The following is a 17,779-nucleotide window of genomic DNA, read 5'->3' on the forward strand; positions in this document are numbered from 1 at the left end:
ACGGTGGGGGAGACTGTCTGTGGGTGGGGACAGTGCTACATGGGAGATCTCTATGCTTTTTGGTCAATTTTGCCGTGAGCCTAAAACCGCTTTTAAAAAAATTAGTGTATTGGGGTGCCCAGGTGACTCACTTGGTTGAGGATCCAACTCTTGATTTCAGCTCAGGTCAGATCTCAGGTCATGAAATCAAGCCCATACTGGGCTCCATGCGCATGAAGCCTGGTTGGGATTCTCTCTCGCTCTTTCTGCCCCTCCTCCACTCTCTCTCAAAACAAATAAACATTTTTTAAAATGTCGTCTAGCAAAGGGGCGCCTGTGTGGCTCAGTCAGTTGAGCGTCCAATTTTGGCTCAGGTCCTGATCTCACCGTTCCTGAGTTCGAGCCCCATGTCAGGCTCTGTGCTGACAGCTCAGAGCTTGGAGTCTGCTTCAGACTCTCTCTCTGTCCCTCCCCCACTCACACTCTCTGTCTCTCTCTCTCAAAAAGAAACACTAAAAAAAATTTTAAGTAGTCTAAACTGAAAAAATTATTAATTTTTAATCAGAAACTCAGTTTTAACAGGTGTCCCTCATTTTAATATGCTAAACAACAAGGAAAATTCAAATGATAAAAATTACAATGAATCTTTATATTGGGCATTTTTTGAGCTGCCTCCCCCCAGCCCCCACCGGGGGGTGGTCCCCCATTATCCACCCAGCTGACAGGGCTCAGCTAAACAGAGGAAGAGCCTCGGTGGGATGGACCCCCCCCAACACTGGATTCTTTATTTGCCCCAGTTTGGCTCCCTCTAGTGAACCCCAGTATTTTAAACAATTTTTTACACTAATTTGTAGTTTTCTGAACAAACACTCTTCTTTACATCAGGTTTACATTTGATCCCAGGCATCTTTGTTTCCATGTATGTTGGTTCAGTAATTCCGCTAAAGTCCGTGAACTCAGAAACTGGGGTCTCGGTGATTTCAGTGCTCACCAGTAACCTAACGTGACACCCAAAAATGCTCTCAGTAAACATCTGTTCAATTATTCTTCTCTCGTCTGAAATATTTTAAAGATAATACATCTGACCTTTAATAAAGCATGCTCTCTTTCCATTAATAGGGCTATTTCTTAGAAGCCCATTTACATTATGTGAGTATAAATTTAATATTTTCTTTATTCAGACAGCCATCGCCACCAAACTTTGCAGAGCCAGGATGAGGCTCTCTTTCTGGAGTCACCTGTCGACACAACTGTGGTTGAATAATTACATTTAGCAATCTCTAACCCGAGGCAACTCCAGTCACTGTAGCTAAGCCCCGGCTGGGATTTCAGGCATCAGCACATCGCCAAGATAACAATAAAGCTCATAAAACTGAACCTGTTATCGGCCAAGCACATCTTTGGATACGTGCGTCTTGGAGAGAAGTCTATTACAGAGATGCTGACATGCATCACACCCCACCGTCCGGCTCACACTACAACGTTACCATTGACGGGAAGCACCCACCCCGGCTTCTCATCAGCCATCGCTGGCCGGTCTGCCTGGGACAGATTTAATTTACTGACAGAAAACATTCTCATCTTCTGCTCTCCCCGGTTATACAGATGCCTGAGAGGTCCCAGGGGTAATGATTCCCACCCCAGGGGGCTGACTACAGCTCGCTGATTATGATCAGACATTAGAAATCCTTTGCTACAAAAAAAAAAAAAAAAAACCTATTATAAACAGTAAAGGACTTTTGAGCTATTCATAGATTTTCTTAGAGGCTTTTCCCAAATCCAAAGCCAAGACAGAACAGCTCAGCAGAGCATTCATATTTAATGACTCTCAGCGAGAATGTAAATCCATGTTCCGTGTACATTAACTCTCTTCAGGATTTTAACAGCTGGCCCAAATCTTGCCTTTGTCCACACTGGTGAACATCCTCATGATGCCAAGGTCGGCAGGGGCTGGGAAGGACGGAATTCCGACCAGCCGATCGTAAACTCGGGAAGGGGAAGCCACCTGAGTGCGGGGAAGCTGCCTCCCCTCACGGGGGCGGCCAGTACGGAACCTCACCACTCACTCACCCCCACGCAAGAAAGAGACAAAGTAGGGGCTTTATTATTTATTCTGGGTGGACACAGAAGCCCTTAGGGGCGTAAATGAGCTGTCAAACATTAAAAACAAGTAACCCAATTAGGAACCAGAGTCTTGGCCTTAAATGCTTCTGTAAAGAAAATCTAGAAAATACAGAATGCTCTCTAGCAAAACCTGAGAACCCAGGCCCAGCAGGGTCGCCGGAATCTCATCAGCCGCATCCTCGAAACAACACCCAGCGCTTCCTGGGAACAAAGACCAAAGCTGACATTGAGATCCACACGGCGATCGCATGCTGGGGCACGACAGATGACCGCTCCTCGGCAGGACCTGTGACAGGATGCAGATCAGCCAGGCCGCCCCCACCTGCGCCAGGACCCAGCCGCGCTCTGCGTCAGCTCTGGGGAGCATCTGCTGGCCGTGAAGACGCCCAGACGGTAACAGAAGTCCCTAAAAACAAGGAAAATCGTCCACCTGCAGGAGGCTGTGCGCCCCGAGGCCCACGGGCACAAACCTGCTCCCAGACGCAGGCGTCCAGGACCCTCGGCCAAACCGAGCTTCAGGTTTCAGGTCTGAACGCTCAGTGCTCGAGAGTCACCTGTGGTGGGGTCACGTGTCCCCTGGGGACGGTTCATTTGCTCACGGAAGTGAGGTGTGCGCCTTGGAGGAATTCCCTGGAAGCTGGGGGGCAGCGGCTCAGAGGACAGGGGACGCCCAGGGGACGAGGTGCGCTGGCTGCGCTGCCTGGTGAGCTAGTGGTTTTCAGGTCATTACCATCAGCCCGTCCCTCTCCCTGGTCACCCGGCACCTGCACGCGTGCGGTATCCAATTCAGATTCACGCACACGTGCTGTCTTCACACCTGGGGAAGCCACGTGGCCCTTGGACACGGAGCTCAAGGGCCTCCCCCAGCTGCCCTGCTCTTGCAGGGAAGGTCCCCAGCCAAACGGTCCCCTCGTCACGGAGACGCACAGCTGCTCCTCACCCCCGAGAGGTGGTTCAACTCCCAGCCAGCCCAGGAGTCACTCAAAGACCACTGCCAGCTGTCGTGGGATCCGGGGGCACCTCCCTCCTGCTCCTACAAAGCGGGCCTCCCCCCGCCCCTGCCGGTCCCCCCGCCCGAGTGCAGCCTCACACGGCCCAGCACAGCACACCCCCTCTGGGCTGTGATTAAAGAAGCTGCGATTGGGGGCGCCTGGGGGGCTCCGTGGGTTGAGCGTCTGACTTCGGCCCAGGTCACCATCTCATGGTTCGTGGGTTCAAGCCCCACATCGGACTCTGTGCTTCAGATCCTGTGTCTCCCTCTCTCTCTGCCCTGCCCCCCAACCATTCTGTTTCTGTCTCAATAATAAATAAACATAAAAAATTTTTAAATAAATAAATGAGCTGCTGTTAATTGATCTGTCCAGCGTCCAGAGCTGTGTGTCCGGCCATCCCGTTCCCTGGGCTGGGACTCTCTCCCTCACCAACAGGGTAAACAGGAGGTGACTAAACGACACGTTTCCTAACTGGCTAATTCCCCAGAGTCCCTCAGGCTCCCACCACACGGAATCTGAGCTGTTGTGGCCGCACAGGCGGGTCGGGGAGACTCAGGGGGCAGGCTTCCCCTGACGCCAGGCCACGGGATGGCTCTCTGACTCTCTGTTTTTCAGTAAAAAACAATAATAAGAATGACTATATATCAAACCTTTTTCTCTTCTTTAAAAATTAACAATTCCCAAGTTCACAGAAAAAACATTTTTCCTTTGGTTTTTTTTAAATGTTTATTTATTTATTTTGAAAGAAAGAGAGAGTAAGAATCCCAAACAGGCTCCAGGCTGTCAGCACTGAGCTCGACGTGAGGCTCGATCCCATGAACCACAAGATCATGACCTGAGCCGAAACCCAGAGTCGACACTCAACCAACCGAGAGACCCAGGTGCCCCCACAGTTTTCCTTTGTTAAAAAGTCCCAGGGGCGCCTGCGTGTGGCTCAGTCCATCAGGCTCAGGTCATGATCTCGTCATTCATGAGTCAGAGCCCGCGTCAGGCTCCATGCCGACAGCTCTGAGCCTGGAGCCTGCTTCGGATTCTGTGTCCCCCTCTCTCTGCTCCTCCCTCCCTCCCTCGCTCTCTCTCTCTCCCTCTCCCCCTCTTTCTCTCTCTCAAAAATAAACATTAAAAAAATGAAAAATAAATAAAGTTACAAGCAAAGGTCTTTCAGTTAGTTCCACACCAAACAGTACTTAATTCTTCGTCCCTCTCCTTTCATGCTTTATGTTGATTTTTAGACCGGCCCCCCACCTACAGCGGGAACTGTGTCCTCCTTTTGCTGCCTATCAGCGTTCTAAACTCCTTCCGCAGCCTCCAGTAAATAACAAGCACATCGTATCTCTCCTTAGCACAGACACCCCTGGCTCACACTATGTTCACGGGGACCCCAGGGAACGGTAACGCGTCACATCATGTGTCAGCTTCCAGGCCCTCTGACCACACTCACTCTTCTCAGAGCAGAGACGGGACAGTCACCGCCAAGCCATCGTCAGGGCGCACAGAGGTCCTGCCAACAGGCGGATCCGCTAGAGCGGTGGACACCTGCGTCCAGCTGGGACACCCACTGACCCGTGTCTGCGAGCCGGCACAGGTCCCCCAACGCAGAGCTGGGAGGCAGGCTCGGCGGCTGGGATTCCGCCCCGACGGCCAGCAAACCCTTCAGGGGCCCAAGAGCCAGTAAGCTGACGACTGAAACCATCTACAGCAGGCCCTGGGAAAAGCGTGCCCCCAAGACAAGCGCTACCGGAACCCATTCAAGCTTTCCGCTCTCTCTACTGCTCTTCTTCACACAACGTGTCCTGCAGACCTACTGCTTAGCCAGCGCTCATTCCCGGGTCCCAAGGCCACAGCGAGGTGAGCCTGAGCTCCCCTCCCCCACAGCTCGAGGGACGGAAGCAGCTAAAACGGAGCAGGAGCCCAGGAGAGCGGAAGGACCGTGGTCCACCCAGACAGGGAACGTGACTCGGCACTAAAAAGAAATAAGCCTTCAAGCCACAAAATGACAGAAGGGAGCCTTGAATGCATAGTAGCAGGTGAACGGAGCCAGTCTGAATGATTCCAACGATATGACAGTCTCGAAAAGACAAAACTGCGGCTACAGTAAAAAAGGAAAGTGGTGGTCTCGGATCTGGGGGACGTGGGGAGGATAAACAAGGAGGGCACAGGAGGTTTTATGGCCTCGAAACCATTTCCTATCATGCCATAGCGGCAACCACAGGACATTTACACGTTCCTCAAAGCCCACAGGACATATAACACACAGTGAACCTCAACGAGAGGGACAGACTGGAGCTCCTGAAAATGTATCCACATTGGTTCACCAGTTGTCACAAATGGACCACACGAGGGGAAGATGTGCAGGGGGGAAGAGCACCTGGGAAATCTCTGTGCTATTTGCTCAATATTTCTGTACCCCTAAAGCTGTTCTAAAGATTAGTGCCAATTTAAAATAAAATAATTCATTAGGAAAGGCCAGTTTTAGCACCCAATTGTAGCACCAATTCTAACAGTTAACAGTAACTAAACACAAGAACAATTTAATAAAAACTATTTGATGTTTTATAAACATAATGGCACTTCATCTTTACAACAATCTGTTACTGTTCCCACTTTGCAGATGATACAACTGAGGCAATGAGCTTGAACTGTTTGCCTGAATCCACAAAGCTTCTTACTGGCTGGCCCAAATCTGTTTGACCCCAGCACCTAGGTCTTAGCCACAACAATCTTCTCACTGCCTTTTCCCAGGAGGATGCCGCACAAATCCTCGTGAAAGCAGGAACAATCAGCCCTTGTTTAGGGGGCAGGGGCCAGGGGGAATAAAAGCCTCCAGTTCTTACCGTGTTAGAGACACTAGTATTATTTAGACAACAGAAAACTGGGTTGCCGGCTAGACAGTTGGGAGTCCACACCCATCATCCTCTAGGATGAAACAGATCAGGCCTGAGCTGGACATTTACAGGTAATTAGAAAGCAATGACTCTTCGATACCGAATCCATTACAGTCATTGTTGATCTGGGAAAAGAGAGAAACGGCTTTCCTAAGATAATTTATAAGCAACAACCACTTTAAATGAATGGCTGCACACAGTTAATGGCTCAAAGCCAATCTTCAGGTCATAAAGCCCTGACATCCTCAAAGCTGCCGTCAGCCTTCCCAGGGCCGTCTGTCCCGGTAGCCACTTGCATGTAACAAAACCAGCCCCAAGTGACTCCTATTCCGGTGCACTTGCCAATCCAACCAAAATGTGAGACCCTAAACACCACCTTCTCTGGGAGAGAACAATGCCACTGCACCAGGACGCACCGTCCCGGGTCCCAGACACACAGGCATCCAGGGTCCCACACTGCAAAGGGGCTGAAGCTGCTTTGCCTCCCAGTCCTAGAAGACGCATCATGACTTAATCTAAAGTGGTAATTTAACCTGTATCTAAACCTCAACACACTGTGTAAACTGCTATTTGGTATCATTCAGAATTAGAATGGCTTCCCCTAGAATTTTCCCAATAACATTTAATAGTCTGAGTTAGGTTGTGTCTTCTTTATGTAAGTAGACTTATATTAAGCACAGCAATAAACCTAATTAAAATTAGTAGTTAAATTGAGCATGGATTAAAGCATCAGAGAATATCTTTTTACATACCATCTTTTTATACTAACCATCAATCATATCAAAGTAGAACTTCCTTACAAACTATAATTAAACATGTCTGATAAATTAGTAAGAAATCATCAGAACACAGCGCTCGTTGCTTTCGGGACACAAGATCCTGTCGACAAAAGCCTTCTCAAATGTCTTCCTCTGACATACCTTAGGCAGGTTCTCAACAGGGTTTGGATGATTTCGGCCTTGGCCCCGGAGGCCGTCTTCGCTCTGCAAATGCGATGGCATCCATATTCACATCGAACGGATGCACTAGGGCAAAGCAAGTCAGTGGCATTCCGTGGGTTCAGTTCGCTCCTTAATGAAAACCACCAGAGCTGTGCACTGGCTTGACGCACCAGCCATGCTAACAAGCAGGCTTCCACATTGCCAAGTTCAACTACATGGACATGGACTTAAAACCACGGTGTCTGTAAAACGCTTTAATGGTGAGTTGGACGGGAGAGAATTATGCTCTTAGAAAATGTTTGGGGGGCACCTGGGTGGCTCAGTCGGTTGAGCGTCCGGCTTCGGCTCAGGTCGTGATCTCACGGTTTGTGGGTTCGAGCCCCGCATCGGGGCTAGCTCAGAGCCTGGAGCCTGCTTCTGATTCTGTGTCTCCCTCTCTTTCTGACCCTCCCCTGCTCACGCTGTCTCTCAAAAATAAATAAACAACATTTTAAAAAAATTTTTAAATAATGTTTCGGAATCCTCGAGTTCATAGGGGAAAAACTGAACTTAAAATACCTTTGTGAACAGATGGGACAAGAATTTGTCTAGCACTGTAGCATTTTGATGCGATTTAAACAATAATCTCTATCTCAACGTCTAAAACAATGTCACACATTAGGAATTGTTTTTTCATCCTTCAGCTGCATTCGTGACCATGCGGACATGGACGTATTGACATGTTTTCTAGAAATTATACCACTTGATTTCCTGCTTCACAGTCTTCTCTTAATTTGCGACATCTTTTTCTGCCTGAAACAGTAGCAGATCACTTGCAAATACACCTGAATTTCACTAATACTCAGGAGCCCTTGAGGGTTTGGGCATCCTGAGCGGAGACACCATCAGTATGCAGTGCCCTCTGCTGGCCGATTAATTAAACACCGCAATACTGTTCCAGAGGCGTCCCAAGGCTACTTACTCTGTAGAGCAAAAGAAATATGTTTCCGAATTAGAGATCTAATTCCAGACAGTCGCTATTCACAGCTATCATGCCTCCACTGAGCAGGTGACTGCCTTTGCCAAATCAATAGGAAGCAGCCTTGCACAGAGAAATACCCATTGCAAAAAAATAAGAGAACATATTTAAAGAACTAGATCTCTGATCAGGTTGAAAGTCACCCCATCTGTAACCTCCTCCTCACTCCACTCGTGCTATCTCAACGTCCCCATGGCCTCCCTGTGGTCTCACGAGGGACGGTGTGCCCCGCAGTCTTTAGCTTATGTCTCCTCCTCCGGGACGCATCCCGTGTGAGGCATCGACCGTCGCTGGCCTGCCTGTGGCCACCACTCTCCAATACGTGCGCCTCTCACACCGTCACACCTGACTCGAAGGTAGGTCAGTGACATCGCAAGAGAGGTAAGCAGTAAGTACAGAAACTTGAACGTGGCAAATTTAAAACATTTGTTAGTTGAAAAGGAATAATTCTTGAGAGACAGAAAAAGCGTTAAAAATAAATATTATTTAAAAATATAAAAGTAAGTAAATTGTTGAGACTCACACCGTGCGAGGTGCTTGCAGAACGCTGGGAAGACACAAAGATGACCCACATCCCGGCTGATGACCACTTAAACGATACGCCAGGAGGCCTTTCAAGGAAGACACAAAACCTAGACACTACAAAGTTGAAATCGTGTGATTTGACTACATAAAATAGCAAGTTTTCACCGTGCAAAACAGTATTACGTAACTGTCAAAACACAAGTGACAACCTGGGAATGTTTCGGCAACATATATATAAAAAGGGTAAAATCCTTACTATTTCAAAAGTGCTTATGCAAATCGGTAAGAAAAATACCAGCCACCTAATTAGACACACATGGGCCGTCTCCAGACAGAAGGGAAATGCAGATTGTCTTTAGGCCTTTGTGAATATGCTCAACCTCCCTAATGATTAATGAAATGCAAATAAAATATACAACTATCAAATTGATAAAAATGAAAATCTTTTGTAATCTCTGTGCATTAAAGCAGGTATGGGCAGATAGCCCCTCTAAATATACAGTTGGCAAGAAAATAAACTACAACTTTGATGGAGGGTAGTTTGGCAATATTTACCATCATCAAACTTACAAATACACCCACACTTACCTAGGCTTCTATCCTACACATCTACTCGCGCTGGTACAAAGATCTTCAGGGCATCCTAAGTTGTAATAACAAAAAAACTGGAAACCCAAATGTCCATCAAAGGAGGCTGAATAAATAAATCTTGGAACAGACTGCCAATATTTGGACAGGGGGGTGTTGAATTACACCAATATGGATGGATCTTTGAGACACATCTCATTGGGAAAATGTGCAGAATAAAGAATATCATACGCTCCTATTCTGTGTTTAAAAAACAGATGCAAGGGCACCTGGGTGGCTCAGTTGGTTGAGTGTCGAACTTTGGCTCAGGTCATGATACCACAGTCCATGGGATCAAGCCCTGAGCCTGGAACCTGCTTCGGATTCTGTGTCTCCCTCTCTCTCTCTGCTCCTCTCCCGTTCATGCTCACTCGCTCTCTCTCCCTCTCTCTCTCAAAAATATATAAACATTAAAAAATAAGTGAAAAATAATTTTTAAAAATGTTAAAAACCTATGCACATGCTTGTTTTTCTTCAGCACGGGCCTGGGAGGGAGAGCGGGGGAGGCCCTCCGGGCAGCGGGCCTGGGGGCCGGGAGGGGGGAGCGGGGGCCCCTGCTCGGCGCAAATGCTCTGGGGCACTGCCTGGGTATTTCTTCCTGTGCTCCTCTATCACTCTCCCGAAAACTAAATTTTAACAACTATATTTCAGAAGCCTTTTTGAAACCAGCCCCAGCAATTCCGCGTTGACAATGTGAACTGTGTGCGCACGGGAGCCATGAGGACCCTCTGCCGTGACTTCTGGCGTGTGAAACGCAGGCCACGGGTCAAGGGCGGTGAGCCGGCGAAGACCAGCGCAGCCCCCAGAGGAGGGCCTCTGAGGGGCGGGAGGGGGAGCCCAGGCAGCCAGCCTGGGAAGGGCATCGCTGGGAGAAGCGCTGGCCGAGGAGGCAGGGCGCCCCGGGGGGCCGAGGGGGGTCTCCGAACGCTGTGCAGGAAACTCGGCTGCTCCAGGCCTGCACCACTGCCCCGGACGGACTCCCTGGGTCTCCGTGTGGCCAGGACGGCTGAGGAAGCGCGGCGCGGGGGCTGGTGCGTCCCTGCACGGCCCTGGGCAGAGGCGGAGGGCCGGCCTCCAGCTGATGGGTGCCTTTGCCCAGCGGCGTGTCAGTCTTTCCTAAGAGTGTCTCTATTTGGGCAAAACACATTCACCGGGCTGCAAAGTCTGCATGATTTAGACGTGATTTTTAAGCCGCTTACAAGCAGCAAACAATGCTGACGTTATAGGAATAAATATGCACGGGGGTCAGGAGCTCTGCAAGCCTCTTCCAACTTCTTGACTGTGGATCCCTACAAGTTTCTGAGTAAGTACCTGCAGTCCACGGATCTTCACCTACATATACTTAGCGTCGTACTCAGCATTATGCACGTTATGAAACAGAGACGAAGCAGAGTTTTAAAGTGTAAGAGGAACTACAAAGACAAACAGCTCCTACTATTTTCACGCTCACCCTTTGGAAGCCATGCACAGAAGTCCACACGGCCCTTCCCACACTCTTGGCATCCCCACACGGTCGGTGGGTGTGCGGTACAGAGACCACCAATTCCCGTGAAACGTTTAAGAAAAGCTAACAGCTCTGTCAAACAAATCAACGTGAAATGTGAAACAATTTCCCTGCGTCACTGGGAGGATGGCGTCCAGCCCAGCAGACCGCCTGGCTGGCAGAAGGCTGGTGTGTCTGCTTCTAGGAACAGGGACAGCCCGTTTGTCGGAAGGACAGTGCCTGTTTGGCGACTATCAGCTCGTTCTAGACGTTTTAGCTTGATCACGAATCAGAAATTGTGAAGAAACTCCTACTAGAAATTGCTTAGAGGGCTGGAGAGATGCTAAATTGAAGGTCTTTCAGACTCAAAAACTGGAAGTTTGAATTACATAAATTTAGGAAATCACAGAAAATAGATTCCTAATCGTCTCTTTGATGGATTTGGCTCTGGAAAGTATTTCTTCATGTTCTGTGGCAGCATTCAGACGTGCTTTATAAATATTCCCAATAAGACCTCATTGATTTCTCTCTCTGAGTAGTGGGAAAAGTCACCCAGGCCTGGGCAAGAGTCAAGCTCTTGGTGGCCAAGTTATCTGCACACCAGCGTCTGGTCTCTGTGATAAATCCTAGGATTATATTCTCTACAGTAAAAACTGTGATCAATCAGTCGAAGGTGACAGGTTCAGCCCAGCCCAGAAATTAATATATCCTTAAACTGCCTGACCTCACGGAATCATCTTTACTGGCTTTATCAGTAACATGAAGAAAAGTTTTTGCCTCGGTAAAAATTTGTGTGAATAATTTTCCCATCAGCAGACAAGATATTCTGCTGTTTTAAAAAAAAATGCACTTTTATAGCCTGTTTTTCCCCAGAAATATTGTAAACAAAAACAGCCAACGGCGATGATCTCATCTCATTCACAGTTTTCACTATTTCCTTCACCAAATCAATTCAATAGTCATGTTGCTGACCACTAACTCTTCTCCTTGAATGACTGTCCTATGGGCAGAGTCCCTTGCTTTTATACACACACCCAAATGCTTGTTCAGTGGAACATACATCTGCTGCCTGAAAAATATTATTCCTGTTGATGCGATTCCAGGCTCTATCATATCTCACAAAGTGAATGTGAGCTAAACAAGCAAAAACTCTTGCATTAGGACTAGTAGGTATTTATCCAAAGGACACAGGCGAGCTGATTCAAAGGGGCACACGCACCCCAGTGTTTACAGCTGCGCTATCAGCCAACGTGTGGAAAGAGCCCGATGTCCATCATATGATGAATGGATAAAGAAGATGTGGTGTACACACACGTGCGCGCGCACACACACACACACACACATACACACACACAGGAATATTACACAGTCATCAAAAAGAATGAAATACTGTCATTTGCAATGACATGAATGGAACCACAGTGTATTATCCTAAGCAAAATAAGTCTGAGAAAGACAAAAGTATATAATTTCACTCATATGTGAAATTTAAGATACAAAACAGATGACCATAAGTGAAGGGAAGCAAAAATAAAAGCACAGAGGGAGCAAACCATAAGAGACTCTGAAATACAGAGAATAAACTGAGGGTTGCTGGTTGGTGTTGGGTAGGGGCCTGGGCTAAACGGGGGACGGGCATTAAGGAGGCACTTGTTGGGGTGAGCACTGGGTGTTGTATGTAAGTGATGAGTCACTGGATTCTATTCCTGAAATCGTTATTACATTACATGTTAACTAACCTGGATTTAAATTTTAAAAATAAATAAGTAATAATAAAAATTAAAATTAAAGGGCGCCTGGGTGGCTCAGTCAGTTAAGCATCCGACTTCGGCTCAGGTCATGATCTCCCAATTTGTGGGTTCGAACCCCACATCGGGCTCTGTGCTCACAGCTCAGAGCCTGGAGCCTGCTTCTGATTCTGTGTCTCCCTCTCTCTCTGACCCTCCCCCGCTCACACTGTGTCTCTCTAAAAATCAATAAATATTAAGAAAAAAATTTTAATCAAAAATAAAAGTTTTGGCATTATGTATTTTCAGGAGAAAGAAAATAAAAGAACAAAAATTATCTGGTACCCTCCCTTCGTCCCCATTTATGCAACACAGAGGTCACGAGCAGCTCCATACTTGGCACTCGGGTTAAGGGTTTTGCCCCAGACGTGACGCAGACATCTGCAAACACAGTCACGGAAGAGTCCCCAACACCCTACAGCGCTGGCCCCTGGTGTCACGCGGCCTCCAACAGTGGCCTGGACGTCCGGTAACGGAGACTTGCCGACGGCTTGATCGTCTGGTCGGTAATGGAACGTTGCAGTGACTTGACCGTCTCGATCCTTGGATACAGCCTGGTTTTTACAGTAGACGCTACAAGCATCTTGGTGAGCAAATGTATAAGCCGTATCCCGTTGTAAGGAGTTTGTCTTTTCATGATCTGTCACTTGGGTCACTTCTCTACCATTAGTCCATTTTTAAAACTGAAGATCTTTAATTTGTAGTTGTTCCAAAAATCTTTAATTAGTTTACAGAAAAGGTGATGGTGCTTTGTTTTAAAAGGACTCAAAGAAAAAAATAAAATAAAATAAAATAATAAAAGGACTCAAAGCTTTAGGGCACCTGAGTAGCTCAGTGGGTTAGGTGTCTAACTTTGGCTCAGGGCATGATCTCACCATTCCCGAGTTCAAGCCCTGCGTCCGGCTCTGTGCTGACAGCTCAGAGCCTGGAGTCTGCTTCAGATTCCGTGTCTCCCTCTCTCTACCCTTCCCCTGCTCATGCTCATCTCTCTCTCAAAAGTAAATAAACATTTTTTTAATTTTAATATTAATTAAATCAATAGATTAGTTATGATTCCAAATTAATTACGCATTGCAAAAAAATCATCCTTGGTATTGAGAAAAGTGAAGGTAAGTCGCTAATGAGAGGTATCCTGGGGTGAAAGAAGGCACTGTGCACATAATTATGATTTACTGACTCACTCACCCATTCCTGACGTAAGACACATACTGAGTGCCTCCACTCCTGATCCAGCACTGACTGTGAACTTGGGTGGATCCTCTTCATTTGGGCCCATACTGTTTCTCCACCAAGAGAGAGCCCTCTAATCTGCCTAGAGAAAACCTAAATGAAAAAAGCTGAAACTCAAGGGAGTGTCAGTGCCAAAAATGCAAAAGACAAAATAATTTTCACGAGTGTTATGCAGGAATAGGACTTTATTTTGACAGGCTGTAGCATCTGCCGGCAACTAAGTCTGACTCAATCCACAGCTTACACCTTGCTGTCCCTGAACAGTGAAACTCATTTCCTCCTTAGCCCCACATCTCTGGGGCAGGGTCCTCCCGAATCCTCTTTAAAACTGTCTTGGAGGTACCAAGGGCTGCACGTTTCAGTCACTGCCAGAAACAGATGTCCTGCTCCTTCATTCAACCCATCACTCTGATGCCTAACAGTAGCCAAAACAGTTGCAAACATTTGCCGAGGTCGTACTGCGTGCAAGGAGCATTAAAAGCTAATCTTCAGAGTAACCCTATAACCTTGGCATTTTCATTGTCCCTGTTTTAGGGATGAGGAAACTGAGGCTTAGTGAGGTTGGGTAATTCATCCAAGTCTTACAACCAGCACACTACAGCATGAGAATCTGAAACCAAATCTAGCTGGTTCCAGAGTCTGAAATGCTACAATTCACTTATAATTCCAGCGGTCCCATATATAATAACTCCACTCAGAAGTGTCCCCACATACGCATTCTCACTTCCTTACTGCCTTGTCACTACCAACCCTGTATTTCAAGATCCAGGGTCCTGAACGCCTACAGTTAGAATCTTTACCAAGAATGGTCCCTAAATTGATAATAACCTCTTTTTCATCCAGAGGCTTATTCCAAAAATAGAGTTTATGGACAACATCAATTTTTCCTCTTTTTCTCTCTCTAGATATTAACGTCTTAAATATCAATGATGATTGTTTATTAAGATGGAGATGAGAATACACATAAAGGGCCCCAAAAATGCTGCCTGAGGTGAAATGCACAAGCCAAGTGACGATCCGTAAATAAGAAAGCCACATTAAATAGGCTTAATAAAATGTTGATGAGCTCTTTCCCCAAAGGTTAATAACCAGTGTTAATAACACTTCCAAGTTGGTATTTCGTTGGTACCTCTGAGTTGTAAACATGAAACTTACTTTCCAAACTCAGATTCAGTTCATCAACCAGAATCCAGGACTCCTTAAATTAGTGCTGCCTTGTGGCCGCGAATGGCAGTAAAAAACCTTTACATGAATCATGAACATAAGCTGGTGAGGGAATGAATTTCTCCTAAATCATCTTGCTCACAAAAGACCATCTCCTTATGAGAATTATAATTCTATAGAATTCTTAGCTGTGCCTTTTTTTTTTAAAAAGAACACCAACTTCTCCTTCAGGGCATTTGTATCTTTGGTATTGAAGAAAGAAGGAGATTAATCCCCCATTAATCCTGAGAGCTGTAATCCTCTCTTTATTGTCGAACCCCTGTCAGCGCAGTCGTGAGCAGCACTGAAGCAGTCGTGCTCTCTTCCCTTCGCCAGAGCTTTACGTGCCAAAGAGATTCTCCATAGGACTCCTACCATCTTAGGAGCACACTCACCCGGATCCTGGAGCCTTCGGAATCAGTCCAAGAAGAGAGCAAACTGGATTTCAGAGTGGCCTCCAGGCCCCGACCATCACCAGTTCCTGCCAGATAACCTCCGGCATCGTGCGGTGGCCTGGGAGCCCCCGCCGCCAGCGACGGCTCTGGGCAGCAGCCTCTGCTCCCTTCAGAGCGGGAGATGCAGACTTGGTCTGTCAAGTGTACCTGCTGGCAGGCACTGAGTGGAGGCCGAGAGTCTCAAAAGTGCGCTGACGGAACCAGAAGGGGCAGGGGCCTCCCCTCCGTAACTGAGTCTGAGCGCATGGGAATCCACTCCTTTGACCGTGGGCTGCAGGCAAGCTTGACCCTCTCCTCCGTTCGGGCCCGTCACTGGCAGGGCTTGTGATTACACCTGGAGTCTTGCCAAAGCCCGTCTGTCTCTTACAACGGGGAAGCAGATTCCTTTCATCAGCAGGACCTCTCACCAAACTGACCAGTCCATCGCTGTCACCAACTTCTATGATATTATAATTACCATCAATAAAAAACGGTTTCAGAGAACCTTTCCCACGTTGGGTGCTATTTGACAGTTCGCCAAAGTCCAAAGTTCAGCAAACCTTGTATGAGCTTCAGGGCAACTGTCCGTCGGGCATGTACACGCAGGCTCCTCCCACAAGAACCTTCACGGAGAAAGGAGAATCATTTCCTTCTACACCATTTAGACAACATCTCAATAAAAATTCTTTCTTTTTTTTTACCCAAAGCAATCTACATATTCAAGGCAATCCTAATCAAAATTGCACTGGAATTCTTCTCAGAGATAGAACAAACAATCCTAAAATTTTATGGAGCCACAAAAGACCCCGAATAGCCAAAGTCATATTGAAGAAGAAAACCAAAGCAGGAGGCATCACAAACCTGGATTTTAGCCTCTACTACAAAGCTGTGATCATCAAGACAGTACGGTACTAGCACAAAAACAGACACATAGACCAATGGAATAGAATAGAGAACCCAGATCTGGGCCCATAAATGTGTGGCCAATTAATTTTTGACAAAGCAGAAAAGAGTATGTGATGGAAAAAAGACTGCCTCTTTAGCAGGTGGTGCTGGGAGAACTGGACAGCAACATGCAGAAGAATGAAACTGAACCACTTTCTTACACCATACACAACAATAAACTCAAAATGGATGAACGACCTAAATGTGAGACAGGAAACCATCAAAACCCTGGAGGAGAAAACGGGAAACAACCTCTTTGACCTCAGCCACAGCAACTTCTTACCTGGCATGTCACTGGAGGAAAGGGAAATAAAAGCAAAAATGAACTATCAGGACCTCATCAGGATAAAAAGCTTCTACACGGAGAAGGAAATAATCAGCAAAACTGAAACACAACTGATGGAATAGAAGATATTTTCAAAGGACGTATCAGATGAAGAGTTGGTATCCAACATCTATAAAGAACTTCCCAAACTCAACACCTGAAAAAAAAAAATCCAGTGAAGAAATGGGCAGAAGTCATGAATAGACACTTTTCCAAAGAATACACCCAGAAGGCCAACAGATACATGAAAAGATGCTTATCATCAGCGAAATACAAATCAAAACCACACTGAGATATGACCCCATACCAGTCAGAATGGCTAAAATTAACTCAGAAAACAACCGATGTTGGCGAGGATGTGGAGAAATGGGAACGCTCTTGCACTACTGGTAGGAATGAAAACTGGTGCAGCCACTCTGGAAACAGTGTGGAGATACCTCAAAAAATTAAAAATAGAATTACCCTATGACTCAGCAATAGCACTACTAGGAATTTATCCAAAGGACACAGGAGTGCTGATTCATAGGGGCATGTGCACCCCAATGTTTATAGTGCTGCTATAAACAATAGCCAACAATAGCCAAATTACAGAAAGAGCCCAAATGCCCATTAACTGATGAGTATGAATGTGGTTTCTATACACAATGGAATACTACTTGGCAATGAGAAAGAACGAAATCCTGCCATTCGCAGCAACATGGACGGAAGCAAAGGGTATTGTGCCTAGTGAAATAAGTCAGTCAGAGAAAGACAGATACGATATGCTTTCACTCATGTCGAATTTGAGAAACTGAACAGAAGATTATGTGGAAGGAAGGGGAAAAAATACAGAGGAAGAGGAAGGCAAACCGTAAGAGACTCTTCAATACAGAGAACAAACTGAGGGCTGATGGTGGAGACGGGAGAGGCGGGAAATGCGTGACGGGCACTGAGGAGGCACTTGTGGGATGAGCACTGGGTGTTGTACGTAAGCGATGAATTGTGGGAATCTACTCCCGAAGCCAAGAGCACACTGTATACGCCAACTTGACAAATTATATTTAAAAATAATAATAATAAAATAAAATGGAAACAAGCTAAAGAAATTCTTTTTTAAAAGTTCACTTTTTATTTTAGAGAGAGGAGAGTGAGCAGAGGAAGAGCAGAGAGAGGCACAGCGAGAACCCCAAGCAGGCTCGGCCACTGCCAGCTTGGGTTCAGACCCACGACCTATGAGATCATGACCTGAGCTGAAATCAGGAGTCATACGATCGACTGACTGAGATACTCAGGCATCCTTAA

The 17,779-nt window shown here is 46.7% G+C and overlaps 1 protein-coding gene across 8 annotated transcripts in view; it reads right to left on the reverse strand.

Moving 5' to 3' along the window:
- The window catches only part of SOCS6 (suppressor of cytokine signaling 6), a 193,128-nt gene that overhangs the window by 31,230 nt on the left and 144,119 nt on the right, over positions 1-17,779 (reverse strand). Inside the window, exon 1 of one of the 8 annotated variants that reach the window (XR_003902443.1) lies at positions 15,190-15,628. The exons of the other annotated variants lie outside the window; for them this stretch is intronic. The gene's annotated coding sequence lies outside the window, so the exon portion shown is untranslated. Of the gene's footprint in view, positions 1-15,189; positions 15,629-17,779 lie in introns of those variants that run through there. 8 annotated transcript variants of the gene reach the window in all.

This window comes from Suricata suricatta, chromosome 14 (assembly GCF_006229205.1).
Source record: "Suricata suricatta isolate VVHF042 chromosome 14, meerkat_22Aug2017_6uvM2_HiC, whole genome shotgun sequence".
NCBI lineage: Eukaryota > Metazoa > Chordata > Mammalia > Carnivora > Herpestidae > Suricata > Suricata suricatta.